This window comes from Sminthopsis crassicaudata, chromosome X (genome assembly GCF_048593235.1).
Source record: "Sminthopsis crassicaudata isolate SCR6 chromosome X, ASM4859323v1, whole genome shotgun sequence".
In the NCBI taxonomy this organism is placed as follows: Eukaryota; Metazoa; Chordata; class Mammalia; order Dasyuromorphia; family Dasyuridae; genus Sminthopsis; species Sminthopsis crassicaudata.
This window is the reverse complement of record NC_133623.1, coordinates 79,640,643-79,662,754: the sequence shown is the minus strand read 5'-3', so window position 1 is coordinate 79,662,754 and position 22,112 is coordinate 79,640,643. Positions and strand designations below refer to the sequence as shown.

Genomic DNA, 22,112 nt, shown 5'->3' with positions numbered 1-22,112 from the left:
GGGGGGGGGGGGAGTATGGAACACCGATATATGTGTTAAATCGGTTGATTAGGCTACAGGCAGTCCTTGAGGTAATAACTAACCAAACTGCTCAGGCCCTTGATCTAGTAGTCCATCAGGCCACCCACACAAGGGAAGCTGTTTTTATAACATAGATTAATTTTAGATTATCTGTCAGCAGAGGAAGGAGGGGTCTGTGGGAAATTAAACTTGTCTACTTGTTGCATGCAAATCGATGACAAGGGACAAGTGGTAAAAGAAATTACGAAAGGCAATCGCAGAATAGTTCATGTGCCTGTCCAGGTGTGGAAATCCCCTTTTTCTAATAGCTGGTGTCCTGGTTTGATGGTAGCTGGTGGAAACAACTTTTATGGTACGGACTAATTGCTATCAGTGGTATTATATTGTTACCATTATGTTTACCCTGTATGATTATACTAATAACCAAAATAGTCCCATGATCCCTTTCAAAATTATTGCATCCAGAGGATGCTGTTAAAATGATGATTCTCCAGAAAAGAGGCTAGAGGGTGTTGGAAGGGGATAATTCTGATAGTGAACTTGATAAACAATGTGTAAGCTTGTTAACAGATTTTGAGCAAGGTGTAAGTTCTTCATAGAGCATGTGATAAAAATCACTTACATATTAGGAGTGGGGAGCTATGTGGAATAAGATATGGTGAAGAACTTACAGATTAGGCACATATTGATCAGAGACTGTTAGCTAATGTAAACCAGACCTAGAGGCCCCAGTCACGTGAAGGCTTAGGCTGCATTCCATTGCCCAAAGAAGAGATTGGGAACATATACATGGCCAAAGAGGCTGTAAATCACCTTGTTGGCTGCATTGCACTGACTAAATGGGGGGGTGCAGATTTGTATGTCCAATCACAACGTATGGAAGGTGAGATTTTGGAGCTTCTTTGTCTGAAATGTATAAAAGCTGTGAACATTTTCAAGGGAGTGGCTCTCTCCTGCTGTGAATCTGGCTCACAGACCAAAATGGGGTCGGCTTCTCGAGATTCTAATAAATAATACTGCTTTTCTATGAGTGATCTCTGAGTAGTCATTTTTGGATAGGATTTTCTATCCCTCTCACAGGGCTTCTTAAAATTTTTCCACTCACAACCCCTTTTCTCCTGAGAAATTTTTATGCAACCTGAGTTATATAGGTATATAAAAGGTATAAAAATCAAACATTTGCTGATAATAAATCATAATTTCATGACCACCCAAGTCAGTTTGTTACCCCACTTAGGGCTGTAATCCACAATTTAAGAAGCTTTGGTTTCATAAATATGGATCTTGTGCTAAAGTAATTCTCTTTCTTTCAACCAAATATTTGAGTGAGTGAATTCAAAATAATTAATCAATAATAATAATCTCAGCCTTAAACCAAAACCAATCTTATTCTCATTGGCCAAGCTTAGGTTTGAGGCCAAGCCCCAGATGGTCATTGTTTGGATGCTGATTGACTCATTTTGAATGTAAATAGCAGTCATTTCTGCTTTGGCTAGAAACCCTCTCAGATTCATTTATTCATTTATTTGCTTCATAACCTGAGTATACAATCTTATTGTATACAATAAATAGAATATACAATCTTCCCAAATCTTATAGGGAAAACAAAGGGAGATAAGGGGAACAAGGACTCTTGGAGGATGGACAAGCCTTAATTCCAGGAAAGGAACATAAATTAATCCTGACAGGATAGGGGTCAAGTTAAGAAAATCAAGAACAGGAGACAGCAAGGCATGGAGCAATACTCAAAAGGAGGGGGAATTATCTTAACAAGGATCAACATCATACACCTGGATGTTTAGGACATAATAGTATGTAAAGGAGGTCAGAGCTTCAAGGTTTTTTCTGGACTCTTTTCTAAATTCAATTTTCTCAGTTCTAATGGCAAGGATGGGAGTGGCAGCTATGGCTTATTATCCAGGGCTCAACAATTCATGACCTATGTGATGTGGAGCAAAGTGCTTAATCTTCCTGGGCCCCGTTGACTACTGGCTCTCATTGTCAAATGGCCAGGCCAGATTCCCCAGCCATGAAGGACAGTGAAAAAACTGTTGTAACAGAGTCAAAGATGACAACCTAAAAATGAAATGAACAGCTTCCCATAGTTTTTACTTCTCTCCCTTTCCTCTCCATATCTGTATAAAATTTCTAAGAGGGCTCAAATGCAATTAGAAAATTGGGCCTGGTTCTCCATAAATACAAAGAATAGAAATACACAGGCCATCTTCAAACCTCCATTTAAACCAAGGGTTCTTAACCTGAGACCTGTGGAAGGAGATCATGAAAAGATTTTAGTAAATTTATAAACTGGGATAGGGGAAAAAATGACATTTTGATTTATCTAGCCTCCAACTGAAATTGAGCATTTATTTCGATAATGAATGTAGGGAAGAAACCATAGTAATAATAGCAGGATTTGTGACCACTGGAAATCACTAATATTTTCATATCAATTATACTAGTTGTGGATATCATAATCTATCATTTATACTCATCAATATTTCAAAATTACTGAAGGTATTCCAACAGAGGAATTTGATGCAAAGTATTCAGTGATAGAAGCAGTCAGTCTTAAAGTAGGGTGATCCACTCATAGTCTATACATAGATTTGAACCCTGCTGTGAGTTAGTACTCTGTGGTAGATTTCATGCTATAGATTCCTCTTCTCTATGCCTGCATCTCCATTATGGGGGTTCCTATTCAAACCTCTGCTTTTCATCTAGACCATAGAATTATCTTGGCTCTACAAGCATTCTATGGCTAGATTTGAGCTGGTCCATACTGGAGGCCTAGTTCAGGGTCCATGCTATTACACATTGCTCTGTGGTTAGATTTCTTGCCCCAGATACCTCATCCTTTTCCTGGAGCTTCCCTGTGAGGGATTCTATGTCATCTTCTGTGATTGCTCTAGTCTAAAGACTTTCTCTGGTACAGAGACAGTCTGTGAGTGGTTTCCAGAGGTTCTGTAGGAGTTGGTTTCTGTACCATGACTGATTGCATCATAGTTGAATTTTAGACATAAGGTTATCTTCCTCTTTACCTGAGTTTACTATGTAAGGAATTCAGGGCCACTTTTTCAATTCCTTGTACAATAAGGGACAGTGTTGGGTCCATAGAAAAGCCATGGAACACATACAGGGGACCTATACTATTACACTATGTTAGCATGCTTGTTGTAACCAATTTGCTTCATTTTAAATTCCCACGTGCCAATTCCTCTTCTCCTTATTAGAGATTTACTTTTGTGTAATTCTGGGCTATGTGCACTTGTTCTTCTTGATGAAGGGAATGTCGAAGGTCCAAAGACTGGCCTAGCATGGATTATTAGGGATCTGGATTGGAATCCAAGTTAGGAAACCATTCCGTAAATCATTGTCCCATGAAGGGGTTTTGTTCTTGTGAATTTCTTTTCCCTTCTCCCTGAATATTGATTTTATAGAATATGGATTTATATTGCTAGAATGACTGTCAAATGGTTAGTGTATATATTATGTCTCCCCATGAAGCTCCAACCACACAAAGTTCTCCTAGAAGAAATTTAAAAGGATCTTAAAAGAGAGCTAGAAGAAAAATGAGGAAAGGAAATGAAAGCTTTGCAAGATGGTTTGGAAAACACAACACAGAAACTATAAAGAAAATTCACTACAAAATAGACTTAGTGAAATGGAAAAAGCATATAACTCATTAAAAGATAAATTTGATGAAATGCGAAAAGAAAGCAACTCCCAGAAAAACAGAATTTGTGAAACAGAAAAAGAAAATAACTCCTTAAAAAACAGAATTTGTGAAATGGAAAAAAATTCCATAGAACAAAAGAAATAAAAAAAATCAAAAATTCAATTGGACAAATACGAAAAGAAGTTAAAAGTAAATGAAGAAACTAACTCACTAAAATTTAGAATTGAAGAAATGGAAATGAATGACTCAAAGAGACAACAAGAATCAGTCAAGCAAAACCAAAAAAGTGAAAAACAGAAAAAAATGTAAAATATCTCATTGGGAAAACAAATATCCTGGAAAATAGCCCTAGGAAAGACAATCTAAGGATGATGAAAAAAAGCCTAGACACTATCTTTCAGGAAATCATCAAAAATAACTGCCTGGATATCAAAGAATCAGAAGGTAATATGGCTATTGAAAGAATTCACCAAATGTCTCCTGAAAGAGACCCCACAATTAAAACTCCAAGGACCAAGGAAAATATATTACAAGTCTCCAGAAAGAAACAATTCAAATACTGAGGAGCCATAATAAGGATTACTCAGGACCTAGCAGCTTCCACCTTAAAGATCGAAGGGCCTGGAATCTGATATTCTAAAAGGCAAAGGAATTTGGAATGTAGCCAAGAATAAATCAACCTGCTAAACTGAGCATTTTATTTCAGGGAAGAAGATGGACATTGAATGAAACTGGTGAATTCCATTTATTTTTGATAAAAACACCAGAGCTAAACAAAAAATTTGACCTCCAAATATAGAACTCAAAAGAAGCATAAAAAGGTAAAAAGAAAAAAAAAACCCTTGAGAACTGTATTTTTGTTATGGGTATACGTTGAGAATGCATGTTTAATCTGATTTTACTGGTATAATATAAAAAAGAAACTAGAGATGGAAAGGGAATTGTAAAAGAAAAAAAGGGGAAAGTGGAGGTGAAATGAGGGAAACTACATCTTAGGACAAAGCAAAGAAAACATATTATAATTGAGGGAAAGAAGGCAGGGTGAGGAATATTGTGTGAATCTTACTCTCATCAAATTTGGCCCAAATAAAGAATATTAGATATATTTGGTTTCACTGAAAAACATCTCTCATCTTATAGAAAAGTGGGTGGGGAAAGGGGAAAAGGGAAGGGGTAGGGATGCACTCTCCCATAAACGTAAGTGGGTAGCAGAATGGATTAAAAGCCAGAATCCTACAATATGTTGTTTACAAGAAACACATTTAAAGCAGAGAGATACATACAGAGTAAAGGTAAAAGGCTGAAGCAGAATCTTTTGTGCTTCAGCTGAAGTAAAAAGAGCAGGGGTAGCCATCCTGATCTCAGATCAAGCAAAACCCAAAATTGATTTGATTAAAAGAGATAAGGAAGGAAACTATAGCTTGCTAAAGGGTACCATAGATAATGAAGCAATATCAATACTAAAGTGTGGTAGCATCTAAATTCCTAAAGGAGAAGTTAAGAGAGTTGCAAGAAGAAATAGACAGCAAAACTATAATAGTGGGAGATCTCAACCTTGCTCTCAGAACTAGATAATTCAAACCACAAAATAAGAAATTAAAGAGGTAACTAGAATATTAGAAAAACTACCTATGAACCTATAAAAAATGCCCATATATTAGGAATAAAGACCTCAAAAATCAAATGCAGAAAGGCAGAAATAGTCAATGCATTTTTTTTTTGAGATCACAATGCAATAAAAATTACATTCAATAAAGGGCCAGGGAAAAATAGACCAAAAAGAAATTGGAAACTAAATAATCTCATCCTAAAGAATGAATGGGTGAAACAGCAAATCTTAGACACAATCAATAATTTCATCCAAGAAAATGACAATAATGAGACAACAGACCAAAATTTGTAGGATGCAGCCAAAGCAGTAATAAGGGGGAATTTATATCTCTAGAGGCCTACTTGCATAAAAGAGAGAAAGAGAAGATCAATGAATTGGGCTAGCAACTAAAAAAGCTAGAAAAAGAACAAATTAAAAACTCCCGATCAAATACCAAACTTGAAATTCTAAAAATAAAAGGAATCAATAAAAAGATCAACAAAATTGAAAGTAAAAAAAAAAACTATTGAATTAATAAATAAAACTAAGAGTTGGTTTTATGAAAAAAGCCAACAAAATAGATAAACCTTTAGTTAATTTGATTAGAAAAAGGAAAGAGGAAAATCAATTGTTCGTCTCAAAAAGGGAGAACTATCCACCAATGAAGAGGAAACTAGAGCAATCATCAGGAGTTACTTTATGCCAATAAATTTGAAAACCTAAGTGAAATGGAGGAATACCTACAAAAATAATTAACAAAAGAGGAAAAATTACTTAAATAGTCCCATTTTAGAAAAAGAAATAGAGCAGCTATTAATCAACTCCCTAAGAGAAAATCCCTATGACCAGATGTATTTACATGTGAATTCTACCAAACATTTAATGAACAATTAACTCCAATACTACATAAACTATATGAAAAAATAGGGACTCCTACCAAATTCCTTTTATCACACAGACCTGGTACTGATACTTAAACCAGGAAGGATGAAAACAGAGAAAGAAAATTATAGACCAATCTCCCTAATGAATATTGATGCTAAAATTTTAAATATTAGCAAAAAGATTACAGAAAATCATCCCCAGGATAATACACCATGATTTATACCAGGAATGCAGGGCTGGTTCAATATTAGGAAAACTATTGGCATAATTGACTATATCAATAACCAAATTAACAAAAACTATATAATTATCTCAATAGATGCAGAAAAATCATTTGATAAAAATCCAACACTCATTCCTATTAAAACAGTAGAGAGTATAGGAATAAATGGACTTTTTTCTTAAAATAGTCAGTATCATCTATTTAAAACCATCAGCAAGCATCATATGTAATGAGGATAGACTAGAACCATTCCCAATAAGATCAGGAGTAAAACAAGGTTGCCCACTATCACTATTGCTATTCAATATTGTATTAGAAATGCTAGCTTTGGCAATAAGAGATGAAAAAGAGATTGAAGGAATTAGAGTAGGTAATGAGGAAACCAAATTATCACTCTTTGCAGGTGATATGATGGTACACTTGGAATGCCGCAGAGAATCAATTAAAAAGCTATTAGAAATAACTCACAACTTTAGCAAAGTTGCAGGATACAAAATAAATCCATATAAAACATCAGCATTCTTAGACATCACTAACAAAATCCAACAGCAAGAGATCCAAAGAGAAATACCATTTAAAATAACTGTTGATAATATAAAATATTTGGGAATAAATCTGCCAAGGGAAAGTCAGGAACTATATAAGCAAAACTACAAAACACTTTCGACACAAATAAAGTGTGGATTTGAACAAGCAATTGGAAAAATAGCAAGTGCTCGTGGATAAGTTGAGCAAATATAATAAAAATGACTATACTGCCTAAACTAATCTATTTATTTAGTGCTATGCCAAACTCCCAAGAAACTATTTTACTGAACTTTCAAGAAAAAATAACAACAAAATTCATCTAGAAGAACAAAAGATCAAGAATTTCAAAGGAATTAATGAAGAGAAAAGCAAATGAAGGTGGCTTAGTGTACCTGATATAAAACTATATATAAGGCAGAGGTCATCAAAACCATTTGGTCCTGGCTAAGAAATGGACTAGTTGATTAGTGGAATAGGTTAGGTTCACAGAACAAAATAGTCAATGACTATAACAATCTAGTATTTGACAAGCCAAAAGGCCCCAACTTTTGGGATAAGAATTCACTATTAGACAAAAAAAATGCTGGGAAAATTGAAAACTAGTATGGCAGAAAGTAGGCATAGACCTACACCTAAAACTATATACCAAGATAAGGTTGAAATGGGTCCATGATCTAGACATAAAGAATGATACTATAAACAAATTAGAAGAACATAGGATAGTTTACCTCTCAGATTTGTGGAGGAGGAAGGAATTTGTGACCAAAGAAGAATTGGAGATTGAACATAAAATAGATAATTTTGATTATATTAAGTTAAAAAGTTTTTGTAAAAACAAAACTAATGCAGACAAGATTAGAAGGGAAGCAATAAACTGGAAAAACATTTTTATATCCAAAGGATCTGATAAAGGCCTCATTTCTAAAATATATAGGGAATTGACTCCAATTTATAATAGTTCAAGCCATTCTCCAATTGATAAATGATCAAAGGGTATATAAACAGACAATTTTCAGATGATTGATAAGAGAAATGAAAATTAAGACAACTCCGAGATACCACTACACCCTTATCAGATTGGCTAAGATGACAGGAAAAAATAATGATGAATGTTGGAGGGGATGTAGAAACTGGGCACTGATGCATTGTTGGTGGAACTGTGAATGGATCCAAACATTCTGCTGAGCAGTTTGGAACTATGACCAAAAAGTTATCCAACTGTGCATACCTTTTGATCCAGCAGTGTTTCTACTGGGCTTACATCCCAAAGAGAGCTTAAAAGAGGGAAACGGACCTGTATGTGCAAGAATGTTTGTGGCAGTCCTCTTTGTAGTAGCTAGAAAATGGAAATTGAGTGGATGCCCATGTTATGGAATACTAGTGTTCTGTAAGAAACAACCAGCAGGATGATTTCAGAGAGGCTTGGAGAGACCTACATGGACTGATGCAAAGTGAAATGAGCAGAACCAGGAAATCATTATACATAATTCTGACGGACGTGGCTCTCTTCAACATAAAGATGATTCAAACCAGTTCCACTTGTTCAGTGATGAAGAAAATCATCTACACCCAAAGAGAGAACCGTGGGAACAGAGTGTGGAATACAACATAGCATTCTCACTCTCTCTGTTGTTATTTGCTTGCATTTGGTTTTCTTTCTCGGTTTTTCTTTTTCTTCCTTCTTGATTTGATTTTTCTTGTGCAACAAGATATTTATATAAATAGATATACATATATTAGATCTAACATGTATTTCAACATATTTAACATGTATTGGACTACCTGCCAGCTAGGGATGGGAATGGAGGGAAGGAGGGGAAAACTTGCAACAAAAGGTCATGCAAGGGTCAATTTTGGAAAAATTACCCATGCATATGCTTTGTAAATAAAAAGCTTTTGTAATGTTCTTCTTTTTCAGTTTTCTTGGTGTCTCTGGGAGCAGCCTTTGTTTCAGTTCAGTAATCACCACAAGTACAGCCAGGTGTTAGTACAAATGCTTTATTGTCTCTTTCAAAGTCTTGTCTCCTTTCCTGGGGCCTGGTTAGCTTTCTTACAGTCCAGATCCTTTATTATCTCCTTCCTGGGGCTGAGCAGCTTTCTGGAGAGTCTTTCAGTCTGGCCTTGGTCTTAGGGGGGAAGTGGTGGGGTCCAGGCCAGCCACCAGGAATATCAAAGGTTGAATTGAATTTCTCCCCTTAGTTCTGAGAGCTTAAGCTCCTGCAGCCAGTCCTTTGCCTTCTCTCCAAATGTCTCTGAATCTCTCTGGCTGAGGCTTCTAGCTTATATGTTCTACACTGAGTATACACCAATCATTATATCACTAGGAAAGCATTATTTTTTGTAGGATTAAATCAGTGCTAAATGAGATTTAACCATTGTTTCCTCAATTCCACTTACTATCTTGTTTCAAGTTCTGGCCCATAACATCTCCTTGTAGGAGTAAATCAATCATACTCTACCATGCTAAATTAGATAACTATTGTCTCTATCAATTCCACTGACTTAGTACCTTGTAAGAATCCTTTGTTTCAAGTTCAGAGTTCTGGACCATAACAAGCTTTAATAATTTTTTTTTAATTGGGCTCCCTGAAAACTAGACTAGACCAAACAAAACCAATGACTTCCCAGAACAACAAGAAATGTTAGAACAAAATTAAATCTGGCCTCAGACACTAACTGTGTCTGTGATTGGTCTAACTGTGATTGGTCAAATCACTTAACCTTGAGTGATAAAAAAAAAAAAACCTAAAATAAAATAATAACAAAATCAAAAAACTGAAAAAAAATACAAGATAATATTAAAAATAAATGACCTGGAAAGTAAGTCAAGGAGATATAATGGGAGATTAATTGGACTAATCTCCATGGAGATCATGATTTTTTTTAAATATACCATTTGGATTATTTATTTTTTATTTTAAAAACAATATACATGGGTAATTTTCAAGATTCATCCTTGCCAAACCTTGTGTTCCAATTTTTTCTCCCTCCCTCCCCCCCACCCCCTCCCCTAGATAGCAAGTAATCCAATACATGTTAAATATGTGCAATTCTTCTATACATATTTCCACAAGTAGCTTGGCCAGTCTATTCCAAGAAACCATAAATGAAAACTACTCAGCTTTATTAGAACTAGAGGTCAACCTGAAGATAGAATCACCTCCTAAAGGGAATTTCAAAAGAAATCTTAGGAATGTCAAGGACAAGCACTCATACTTGAAAGAAATACCAAGGAAACACAGTCAAGATCACACAAGACATGGCAGCTTCTACTAAAAATGACAGATTTCAACATACAATATTCCAAAAGGCAAAAAATAAGCTTATTACTAATTATCAGGAACTTATATGCAAAGCTAAGCATAACCCTTAGGGGGAAATGAACCTTTATTGGAATAGTGGATTTTTAAGCATTTCTTATGAAAAGACTCGAGCTAAGTAGAAACTGTGAAATACAAACATAAGAATTCAAAGAAATCTAAAAATGGTGAGTTCATTTAAGCAATTAAAAGGGACTATATGATGATGTAAGGCTAACATTTTAACAGGGGGTAAGGAATAAGTTATTATTATTAATGCCTTCAAAGGCTATCAGTGGAGTTAAATAAGGAAGAGAAAAGAGAACCTGGGGGTGGATTAGTTTTGTTCTGATGATTTTAAAGAGGGGAGAGAGAGGAGTTAGCAAAAAGAAGGAAGACACTAGCATAGAAAGAAGGGGAACTTACTGTTTCTCACAATTGGGGTGAATGCAAACATGTAGGCACCAGATAAACCTCGTGTTCATCTGAAATGGACAAAGGAGGGTAGAATACACATAAAACACAATTTGGCATGAAAATCTATCAAATTCAACAGAGAAAGAAGCAGAAAAGGGAAGGAAGAAGAAAATCAAAGAACTAGAATTTAAGGGGTGCCCATCATTTGAAGAATGATTGAACATATGATAAAGGCAAAATATATTATTGCTTGGTAAGAAATAATGCAAGAGACAATTTTAGAGAATCCTGGATAGTAATAACAAAGTCACAGTGAAGGAAGCAGGACCAGGAAAACAATAAAGGCAAAAGAAGCAACATCATCGTAAACAAAAAACTTTGAAAGACTTAAAAACTCTGATCAGTGCAATTGTGTTTCCAGGGGACCTGTAACAAAGCTTACTACCCACCTCCCCACAGAAAATTGATGGATTGAAGATGCATTGAAGATAGACGAAGATGTGCTAACATTAAGTAAGTTCTTTTGCTAAGAGGGCCTTTGTTTCTTCCCCCCTCTTTCTCTTTTTGAATTTGAGCTAGTTAGAAAAACAATAGTGATATTATAAAATTAACTGGAGAGAGGGGTGGAGCAGCAATGGTGATAATAGCAAAAAACTGGTTTTTTGAAACTTTTATTTTGTCCACATTAGGGAATAGATGACAGTTTATTTGGAAGCACCAATAAGCAGGCTAATTTTTTAAAATAACCTGTAAAAATGTATATATTTTTGAAAAAGTAATTTCATATATGATCTTCTCTTGTGTTCTGCTATATATGTGGAAATGCTGAGGTTTGGGGTGTTTACACTGAGAAATAATGTAGGTATATGTGTGTATGTATGTATATCTATATATAAATACATATGTACATGCACACATATACACGTATTAAAGCATGCTGACTCTGGAGTCACAGAATGCTAGGTTCAAAGCCCCAATCTATCATTTACTTTACTTGAGTAAGACACTTCCCCTTTTGACCTCAGTGGAGGGGATTGGACTAGGTGCCCTCCAGAATCCTTACTAGCTCCCAAACCTATTCTAACATAATAAAACTTGAATCTGATTTATGTTCCTAAATAACAATGCAAACATGCAAAAACTCTAGGAGAATATTGTTTTTAAATTAGCTCCAACTTCCCCCAAGCTCTGCACATCAATGCTGGATTTATAGTGGGAAAAACAGCTATATTGATGAGATCTACATGGAGCATAATTCATTATAATGATAGAGTTTTAAGCAACACCTTGGAAAACCAGAGGGCTGCTTCTGTCTTACAGCAAAGAAAGAAAACACACATATAAAGACAAACATAGACAAAGTTTAATATTACAAGAAAACAATCCATTCTTGATACAAAACCCAGGGATTACTTGGCTGGACAAGTAGGGCTTCTTAATCTGACTATCCAGGTCATTAAAATAGGGATTGTCCAATGCCATTTTATATGGCACAAATATGCTGGAGCCAGCTTAAACCACATCTTGGAAGCCCATTATACAATTTTCAGTGTGATTATTTACACCTTGGAAATCTGCAAGTGTCTCAAAACAGGGTTTGAGTTATCAGTACATCACTGCTTAAGAGTTTTAAGGGTTTTTTTGAAACTGAGAATCAATTGGATAATGGCTGAATAAATTATGGTATATGAATGTTATGGAATATTGTTGTTCTATAAGAAACGACCAGCGGGATGACTTCAGAGAGGCCGGAGAGACCGACATGGACTGATGCTGAGTGAAATGAGCAGAACCAGGAGATCATTATGCACGGCAACAAGATTATACAATGATCAATTCTGATCTGACGTGACTCTCTTCAACAATGAGATGATTCAAACCAGTTCCAATTGTCCAGGAACTGAGTGTGGAACACAACATAGCATTCTCACTCTGTTGTTATTTATTTGCATTTGGTTTTCTTTCTCAGTTTTTCTTTTTCTTCCTTCTTGATCTGATTTTTCTTGTACAAGATATTTTTATAAATATGTATACATAAATTGGATTTAACATATATTTTAACATATTTAACATATATTGGACTACCTGCCATCTAGGGGAGGAGATAGGGGGAAGGAGGGGAAAAAAGTTGGAACAAAAGGTTTTGCAAGGGTCAATGTTGAAAAATTACCCATGCATGTGTTTTGTAAATAAAAAAGCTTTAATAAATAAAATAAAAATAAAAAAGAGCAAGTTTCTTTCTCAAGTTGGGTCTCAATTTACTCCTCTGTAAAATAAGGGGGTTAGACTAGAGAGCCTCTGAGGGCGTTCTGGAAGGAGTACCTTTTCCCAAGTGGAGATTTTGTCCCCTCTAAATCCCCTCATCATTTTCTTCCATATACTTTCCATAGAGCTAGAGTTCAGACATACATATTATTGAAGTAGTAAACAAGGGGCTCCTTTAGGCTTAAAGCCTTTTTTTTTCTTTTTTATTTCTTTTTTTTCTTTTTTTCTTTTTATTTTTATTTTTATTTTTTTTGTAACAGGCACCGATTAGGGAGGGAATCCTAATTCAGGACCCTAACAAAGCCCTGGCTAGAAGTAAGCAAGTTAGCTGAGATAGTCTCTGCTACTATGAAACTCACAATCCAGTAGAGGGAGCCACATACAGAGAAATTATAGTAACAAAAATGATACTAGCTGGGAAGGTGAAGCCTTGACTCATAAATAAGGTGAATCTGAAGTTGGGCTTAACTTGGATGAAACTTCAAAGTGATTATGTAAAATGTTATATTATAGTCCTCTCATTTTACAAAAGAGGAAACTGGGGTTCCAAGGTGACTGAGTGACATAGTCAGACACCATGCATCAGACACCAGATCTGGCCTAATTCAAGTTTAGGCTACATTAAGAGAGATCTCTGTGGAAAAGTGGTGATATGGTAACCAAGCAGATCAGGGTTCAACCTCTGCCGCCAACACATACTGACTGTGCTATCTTGGGCAAGTTGTTTTACCCCCTCAGTGCCCTACAGGCAGAGGCCCCATCCAAAATGTCTAAGCCCAGATTATGGTTAAAGCATATGGTTGGAGCAAGAGAGCTCCAAAAACCCCTCTACTTCTGCTGCATTGACTGTATGGATGAGATGGAGAAGGAAATGGCAAAACATTCCAGTATCTTTGCCAAGAAAACCCCAAATAGGGTCACAAATTTATTGAACAACAACAAAAATGGTAAAGGATTGATGAAGAGAATCCCTTGATTCCCCTTACTCCTTTGAATCATCTACTTTAGATATCATTTTATTTATTCTCCTTATATTTAATATATATACAATTTTTTACTCTGTACTCTTTGTCTCTCCCATTAGAATGTAAGCTCCTTGAGGGCAAGGATTGTTTCATTCTTTATCTTTGTGTCCCCAGGATCTGGCACAGAGTAGGTGCTTTTTGATTGACTTGATGAGCATTGTATGACAACTCTGCCCACATACCTCTCTCCATTAAGGAAGGATACGGGCATGGACATGCCCATTGGCATCTCATTACTAGGCCAGAAGCCAATTCCTAATTCAGTCTCAGTAATGGGAACTACCCAGAGATGGCTTAGTTGATTTGAAGCCATGTATAAAATAGATCTTCATTTAAAAAAAATTAAAAGCTCTGGGTTTCTAAGAATAGGAAAGCAGCAGCCCCAACAGCAGCATGTGGCAGTGGTGATGGTGGTAAAGCCATCCATAACTTTGGGCATAAACCCAAGAGAGTTGCATTGCTAGCCCATGCCTATGGTCCCCAAGAGAAGAGTTCCTGTTTACCATATGCCTTCCTTTTTCTCTTTTATGAATACAGGTCAGTGTCCAGAGGCCTGAAAGTGGATTTTCCTAGATTAAGAGGTGGCAGCCACTGAAGCAGTCAATAGTGGTATCTTGGAAAGTTTCATAGTAAGTCCATATAAAATAGTAAAACCACATGCCCCAAGAGATTTCATGAACTATGTCTTCCTAGGACTCCTTATCTTGTAATTAGAAGAGAGAAATTTCCCCAGCAGCCCAATCCCAGAATCTAGCCTCCTTGGGTACCACCAAGTATTAGAGATTTCCTTGTAAAATTAAATTTAGGAGTTTGGAAATCTATCCCTTAGTCCAAAGAAGATTAATTTCTTGAGCACTGGGTTTCTTAGATAAAGAAGAGGATTACCTCCCCCACTAAGTTCCCATCTGAAGGGGCTTCAAACCACGGGGTGATGCTGGGTTTGGAAGAGTCTAGGACCTATGGAAAAGTGGGATCTCCCACACAGAGAGACAACTGGATGTGGCTATTGAAAGACCATTTGCGTGTTTTTTACTTGTTTCTGGACTCCTCTGGATTTTGTACATTTTCTGTATCTGTGCCCATCGTTATTACCTTGAGTACTTATACTGAGCTGGGACTCTACGCCAGTGGAGTCAACACAAACTGTATTTGGAAATTTTCTAGAGGAAACTGAGGGGTGATGAGAAATTGACTTTTTAGGGTGGCATGCAGGATTGGACCTGGTCTTCATGTGCCCAAAGGTAGGGGAGTACAGGGCTGTGTGTTACTGCAGAATACAGGGTAAAAGGTGAAAGGAAGTAAAGTAAATTCTCCAGAATCAGCTGCAATGAATGTTGCATGTTGAGAACTATCTTTACATGTATTTGGAATATAGAATACTATTGAAGGAAAAAAAAACTTCTCTGTTTACACAGGCGATCATCTCCATGCTATCACCTCAGCCCCTACAATAAAATGTAAACTTGAGGGCAGGGATTGTTTTACTTGTCTTTTCGGATTGTATTCAGAACAGAACATTGAACTTTGTTGGTGCTAAATTCTAGTGTTTAGAGCTGGAAGGTACCTTTAATATCACTAAGATGAGGAAATTGAGGCACACAGAGGAAGGTGCCTTGCCCAAGGTCACACAAGCAATCAGAGTATCCAGCAGGAACTCAGCTTGTGGGTCCAAATGCCAATTATAGTTTTGAGGGAGCCTGATAGCCTTTCCAATGACAGAGTAGGCTGGGAATCTAGCAGGAGAACACAATTCTTTGCTACCTGTTTGGGGTACAATCTAGTAATGGGAGCTAATGATGGCTCGCAGGGCAGGGTGGAACTCCTTGAATGCTAGGCTGAGAGATCTGCACTTAGTGTAGTAGCTTGTATAGAGGAAAGTACACTGAGTTTGGGGTTAGGAGACCTGGTTTGGAATCTTTACTATGAGCTCAGGTTTTCCTGGATGGAAAAATGGGAGTAACAGAAGACTTCAGAACATGTAAGTAGCCTGATCAAGGCTGTACAAAGGTGCAGAAATGCCCAGAAGTCCCCAGTGCCTGAAATTCCCCAACTTCTGCTACAGACTCAAGAGGTAGTTCTTTCTTTACCTGAATCAAGCTAGGATCATGGTATAGAAGGTGAGCATCCCAGGGCTATAGCAAGAAGAGGCAGGTTTCAGAAGATTGGAAGTTGAATGGTCTCTCCCAGGCCTACAGAATGATAGGAATCGATCCAAAGTTGCCTAATTCCCTCAGTTAAGATCAGGACTGAATGTACTGGAGGCACAAAGAGCTTCCTTTTGGAGGCAACTTTCAGGCTTATGGTAACCCTGGAAAGCAGGCAAAATAGACATTATTAATCTACTGTTTTATAGATGAGGAAAATATGCATTTATTAAGCACCTCCTGTTATGGGCCAGAACTTGAAACAAGGTGCTAAGTCAGTGGAATTGAAAGAGACAATGCTTATGTACTTAGGTCACACCTTTAAGAGAGTTCACACATTAGAGTTCACACCTTTAGAGAGTATACATAAGCTAGGAGCCTCAACTAGGATTGACTTGGGGAGATTCACAAATCAGAAGCCCACAAGCCCACTCTTGGAGGCAGAGTCAGATCCATTCCACTTTCCACCTTTGTGCTGGCTGGGGACTTCAGGAGATTCAGAGCCAGAATTCACTCAAGGAGATTCACAAGTCAGGCAGAAAAGTGATGGCAGGAGAACACTGAAACCAAGATCCAGAAGGCCTTGAGAAAACTAGCCGAGCCCCAAGTGAAGGAGATAAGATTTCGGAAGAGACAATAAAGGATTTGGACTTTAACTCCTGGCTGCATTCGGGGTGATTACACTGAACTGAAACTAAGGCTGCCTCCAGAAGCCTGCCAAGAAACCTGCTCACAGAGAACATTATACTTTAGAGAAGAGAACAATACAACCTCTAACATGGCAAGCATTGTGCTAAGTGTTTTATAAATATTATCTCATTTGATCTTCACAATAGGCCTGAGAGATGTTGTATCATCTTCATTTTGCAGATGAGGAAATCAAGGGAGATAGAAGTGTAGTGACTTGCCCACAGTCACAAACCAGGAAGTGTCTGAGGCCAGATTCAAACTCAGGTCTTCCTGACTCTAGACTCAGTACACTATCCATTTTGCCACCTAGCTTCCTCTAGAAAGGGGAAGTTACTTGCTCACAATCTTTTTTTTTTTTCTCGGCCATTTTACTTTTCAAATTGAGAATATCATAAAAATTCAAGCCTTAATAACCCAAGGGAATTATTAAGATTACAGATCCTCAATTAAAAATTGCTTTGATAAGGTTCTAAGCCCCACACAAAAGTAAATTGATATCATTGTTCCAGGTTAAGCCAGACCAAGTTGGCCTACTAGTGCCTATGAAGACACCACTCAAGTGGTGGAGTAAAGTGGAGTTCTACATGCTTCCTCCTTGGGATTTGGAACCAAAATACTTGGGTTCCGGAAGCAGCCCTACATCAGCTCTGTGACCTTAGACAAGTCATTTCACTCCTCTGAGCATCTGCACAGTTGTTGTGTACAGAAATTAAGGTTAGCATTATTACTAGATATGTTCATTTCACACCAGGAAACAGAACTCAACACTAACCAGGGCATGTTAACAATCAAATGACTGGAAGAGCTAATATGGTCTCAGCAGATCAGCTAATGTGGTGTAATGAATACAGTACTGGCATGGAGAGAAGACTTCTGAAGAAATTTGAATCCTGTCTCAGATACTTATTAGCTGTATGACTCTCAGTAAGTCACTGAACTCTGTGTCTCAGTTTCTTCCTCTGTAAAACAACAGAATTGAATTTGGTGGCCTCTAATGTTCTTTCTAGGGCAGCTAGGGGGTGCTGCAGTGGATAGTGTCTGGCCTGGAGTCAGGAAGACCTGAGTTCAAATATGAACTCTGACATTTACTAGCTGTGTGACCCAGAGCAAGTCACTTTACTTGTTTGCCTCAGTTTCCTCGTCTGTAAAATGAGCTAGAAGAGAAAGTAGTAGGCCACTCCAGTATCTCTGCCAAGAAAGCCTCAAAAGGGATTACAAAGAGTAGGATAGAACTGAAATGACTAAACAACAAACATCCTCTCTACTTATAGATCTATGATTCTACAATAATTTTGGTCTAGGATATTCCAGGATAATTTCCCATAAAAAGCAGCCATCGAAAGTTTGGAAGGAATTGGATTGGCAAGCAGGAAGGGCATTTAGTAGTATTCGTAAGGTAGAGAATTCTCCATCACTGGAGGGATTCAAATTAAGGTATGAACACTTTCCTGATCGCCACCCAGTTGTTAGCATTCTCCCTCACAAAACTACCTTGGTATATTTTATTTATAGGTCCTTTATCTATATGTTGTATCCTATATTCATTGTATTCCTATATTAGGAATGTAAACTCCCTGAGGGTAGGAGCTGTTTTACTTCAGTCCTGGTACCCCTAACACCAAACACAATACCTGGTCCACAGTAGACAGCTAGGTGGTACAATGGATAGAGTACTGGCTCAAAAGAACATCTCCAAGGATTGTAAAGGTCAAATGAAATCATATTTATAAAGTGTTTCTAAAACCTTAAAAATATTAGTGATGGTGATTATTAGGGGCTTATTACATGCTTATTAAGTGTCTGATGGATTGCTTCTTGGAGACACCTATCAGGGGGATTACTGCTCAATGGGACTCAGGCTAAATATCCTCTGAGGTTCTTTGCAGCTCTGAAATGCTGGGATCTTGGGACAAATCCCTCAGTTGGACAGAAATTGGTGTTTGAGCTCCTGACTTATCATAGAACTTAGAGCTGAAAGGGACTCTAGTGTCTTAGAGCCAAGCACATGGTTCAGCTGTGGCCCAGAGGGAGAAGTGATTTGTCCAAGCTATGAGACTTGAATCAAAGCTGGAACTTCAGTTTAGAGGGTCAGATTCTGAAGCCAACACTTTTTCCAGTGAAACTCAATGATGGATCTTGGGAGCACTGAACACCTCACCAAACCTGTCTGAGCTTGATCCCTCCCTTTCTCTGCCCTCCCCTTGAAAATTACCAAACATGAAACCCTTACAAGCACCCAGAGCAAGATGTGAGAGTAGAAGAGGGACATCAAAGGCAGAAAGCAGCATCTGAGCCAACAAAATAAAATAAATGCGCTGCCTCCCGACTCTATCTGTCCTACAGCATCACCAACCTCATTTAATAGACGAACAAACTAAGCTCTTCGATGTAGAGTAACTTCACAGTTCAGATGGTATGCAGTGACAAGAGCACCACCTGGGTTCAAATCCTACTTCTGCTATTTTCTAGCTTTGAAATCTTAAGCAAGTCACTTCCCTTTTCTAGGACTCAGTTTCCTCATTAAAAAAGGGGTTGACTTAAAGGTTCCTCCTGGTTCGATCCTAAGATCCTTAAAGCAGTGGTATCACATTCAGATAGAAAGGGGGGCTACTAACCTGTATATAAGAAACCATGTGTACCACATATTGACTTAGAAAATTATGGTGGAGTCAAGATGGCAGTGACATAGACCACAATGACCTAGAAAACAAGCCAAAACTAATTCTGATTGACAAAGTCAAGAAAAAGTCACAATGAGTCATGTTTCCAGCCCATGGCAGCTTAGGAAGATAGAGAGATTTGCAGACAGTAGGATGGGGGATGGCCTAGAATGCAAGCACAATAGAAGAAGTAGCATTAGGCTATGGTAGAAGTAACAATGACAAAGTGAAGTCCAGTGCTCAGAGAGGGTAAAGAAACTGAACACTTGATCTCAAAGGATCAGCTTTGGGAAAAGGAACAGGTGCCATCTAGCAACTGTCTCCCATTATCCTATTCAGGGTTTCAAAAGGGAGAGGAGAATTTGAAGTCCTGGGGGCGCAAGGGTTCTACCTGTATAAAATACAGAGCACAGACCAGGAGAGCAGTGACCAGATCTCTCCCCCTATATTACAACAATTTAAAAGAACTGAAAACTTAGAGGCCTCCAGACCAAGTTGTGAAAGTAGGAGAAAGACAAACAGATGCTTACGTCACTCATTCCACACCAGAGGTGAGCAAAGCCTAGACAAAATCTGAAGTCAAGAAGTCGGCTGGAAAAAATGAGCAAACAAGGAAAGAATCGGTCCATAAAAATCTACTATGATTACAGGGAACTTCAAGACACAAACTTAGAAGACAATGACTTGAAAATATAAGTAAGCATCAAAGAAAAATGCATTTTGTACACAAGTCCAGCAAAAATTCTTACAAGAGCTAAAGAAAGAGATTTTTTAAAAAGAGCAAAATGACTAATTTAAAAATCAAATAAGAACATTAAAGGAAAAATTTGGGAAAGAAATTAGAGCTATGCACAACGTAAAAGAGGCACAAAAATACTGAAGAAAAACTCATTAAAAAGTAGAAGAGGTCAAATGGTAAAAGAAGAATAAAATTCACTGATAAAAATAACTTCTTAAAAATCAGAATTGGCCAAGTAGAACCTAATGATTCCACGAGATATCAACAACCAGTAAATTAAAACCAAAAGAATGAAAAAATAATAGAAGAAAATGTGAAATCTCCAATCAGAAAAAAAACTGACCTGGAAAATAGATTTAGGAGAAAAAATGTAAGAATTATTGAACTTCCTAAAACCTATGAACAAAAAAAAAAGAGCCTAGACATCATATTTCAAGAGATTACAGAGAAAAAATGCCCGGGTACTTTAGAAGCAGAAAGTAAATAGAGATTGAAATAATCTACCCAACACCTCCTGAAAGAAACCCAAAATGAAAACTCCCAGGAATAGAATAACAAAAATCCAGAACTCCCAGGTCAAGGATGAAAATACCAAATGCACACAGAAACAAAAAAGAAAAAGTCAAAGACCAGGAGCCATAATCAAGATTGCACAAGATTTAGCAGCTATAATTCTACTTCTGGGAGCCAAGATGGAGGAGTAAGCAGTGAATTGCTGTAACTCTCCCATGTTCACCTCCAGATAAGCATAAAAATAGCACCCAATATAGGTCCTGCAATGGCAGAACTGGCAAGGAGACAAGATGAAAGAATTCTTTATCCCAGGAAACTTGAAAGATCCACATGGCGGGTAGAGAGAGAGTAGAGAGTAGAGAGAATCAAAAAACAATTTAAAAAAAGAATCTGATCACAGAAAGCTAATGTGGTGACTGGGAAGACCAAGACACAATCTCAGAAAAGGACAACAATGTCAAAACACCTATGGTAAAAGATCCAAGAAAAACAGGAAGTAGTCTTAAGTTTAGAAACAACTCATGGAAGAGCTCAAAAAGGAGCTTAAAATAAAAGAGGTAGGAGAAAGATTGGAAAAGAAATGAAAGTGATACAAGAGAATTATAAAAAAGAGTCAACATAAGAGATTCAATAGAACTAAACTGTTCACATCCACATACAGGAAAGTAATACTTGTAATTTTTAATAATTGCATCATTAATAGTACAGCTATAAGGAATACACATAGATAGAAGATATGGGCATAAGGTGAATTTGAAGGAATGACATAAAAAAACTAAATGATGAGAAAGGGGAGTATACTGGTTATAGAAGGAGGGAGAGGTGGAATGGAGTAAACCATTTCACATGAAGAGGCACAAAAGAACTATTATAGTGGATGAAAAGAGGGGAGGATAGGTCATGAGCATCACTTGAAGCTTACTCTCATCCATAGTGTCTCAAAGAGGGAATAATATACACAATTAATTGAATATAGAAATCTATTTTACCCTACATGGAAATAGGAAGAGAGAAGATTAAGTAAAGGGGAGTATAGGGGAGGATAGGGACTGATAGAAGGGAGGGAAGATAAGGTACAGTAGATAGCTGTAGTAGACAGAAGGAAAACATTGTTGAGGAGGAAAAGGGTGAAAGGACAAACAGGAGAAAGAACTGGATAGAGAGAAACACACAGGCAGTAATCACAATTGTGAATATGACTGGGAGGAACTCTCCCATAAAACAAAAGTGGACAACAGGGAGGATCAAAAAAAAAAAAAAAAAAAAAAAAACCACAAACCAGAATCCTACAATATATTGTTTACAAGAAACACACTTGAAACAGAAAGATGAGATAAGTAAAGGTAAGGGACTGGAGCAGAATCTATTACATTTCAGCTGAAGTTTAAAAAAAAAAAACGGGGTAGCAATCCTGACCTCAAATAAAGCAAAAG

The 22,112-nt window shown here is 37.2% G+C and overlaps 1 protein-coding gene across 3 annotated transcripts in view; it reads right to left on the bottom strand.

The window, feature by feature from the left end:
* Positions 1-22,112, bottom strand: part of CHIC1 (cysteine rich hydrophobic domain 1) — a 138,149-nt gene that overhangs the window by 55,370 nt on the left and 60,667 nt on the right. The gene's annotated exons all lie outside the window — the stretch shown is intronic.